Source organism: Mustela nigripes, chromosome 2 (genome assembly GCF_022355385.1).
Source record: "Mustela nigripes isolate SB6536 chromosome 2, MUSNIG.SB6536, whole genome shotgun sequence".
In the NCBI taxonomy this organism is placed as follows: Eukaryota; Metazoa; Chordata; class Mammalia; order Carnivora; family Mustelidae; genus Mustela; species Mustela nigripes.
In genome coordinates this window covers 10,308,584-10,309,518 of record NC_081558.1, presented here as the reverse complement: position 1 = coordinate 10,309,518, position 935 = coordinate 10,308,584, and the positions used below count along the sequence as shown (strand labels likewise).

General features: G+C 38.5%; 1 protein-coding gene across 4 annotated transcripts in view; it reads right to left on the bottom strand.

Moving 5' to 3' along the window:
• The window catches only part of LOC132011078 (adhesion G protein-coupled receptor E2-like), a 49,495-nt gene that overhangs the window by 23,697 nt on the left and 24,863 nt on the right, over positions 1-935 (bottom strand). The gene's annotated exons all lie outside the window — the stretch shown is intronic.

Sequence of the window (935 nt, the reverse complement as noted above, 5' to 3'; positions counted from 1 at the left end):
CCTCTCTCACTGTGTCTCTCTCTGTCAAATAAATAAATAAAATCTTTTAAAAAATTAAAAAAAAAAAAACAATGACATGGATGCAAACAGAGAGTATTATGCTAAGTGAATTAAGTCAGTCAAAGAAAGACAAATACCTCATGATTTCATTCATGTGTGGAATTTAAGAAACAAAACAGATGAACACTGGGTAAGGGAAAAAATAAAATAACATAAAATCACAAGGGGAGACAAACAGTAATAGACTCTTAACTGAGGGTTGCTGGAAGGAAGGTGGGTGGGGGGATGGGTGGGTAAGTGGGTGATGGGCATTAAGGAGGGTGTTTGATGTAATGACACTTGAGTATTACAAACAACTGATGGATCACTAAATTACACCTCTGAAACTAATAATACACTATATGTTAATTAAATTAAATTTAAATAAAAGATGTTGGGGAAGGGATAGGGTGGTTGGGTTATGGACATTGGGGAGGGTATGTGCCAGGTTGAGTGCTGTGAACAGTGTAAGACTGATGATTCACAGGCCTATAGCCCTGAAGCAAATAATACATTATATGTTATGGAGTATTATGCCTCCATCAGAAAGGACGAATACCCAACTTTTCTAGCAACATGGATGGAACTGGAAGAGATTATGCTGAGTGAAATGAGTCAAGCAGAGTCGATTATCATATGATTTCTCTTATTTGTGGAGCATAACAAATAGCATGGAGGACATGGGGAATTAGAGAGGAGAAGGGAGTTGGGGAAATTGGAAGGGGAGGTGAATCATGAGAGACTATGGACTCTGAAAAACAATCTGAGGGGTTTGAAGTGGCAGGGGGTTGGAGGTTGGGGTACCAGGTGGTGGGTATTATAGAGGGCACGGATTACATGGAGCACTGGGTGTGGTGAAAAAATAATGAATACTGTTTTTCTGAAAATAAATAAAT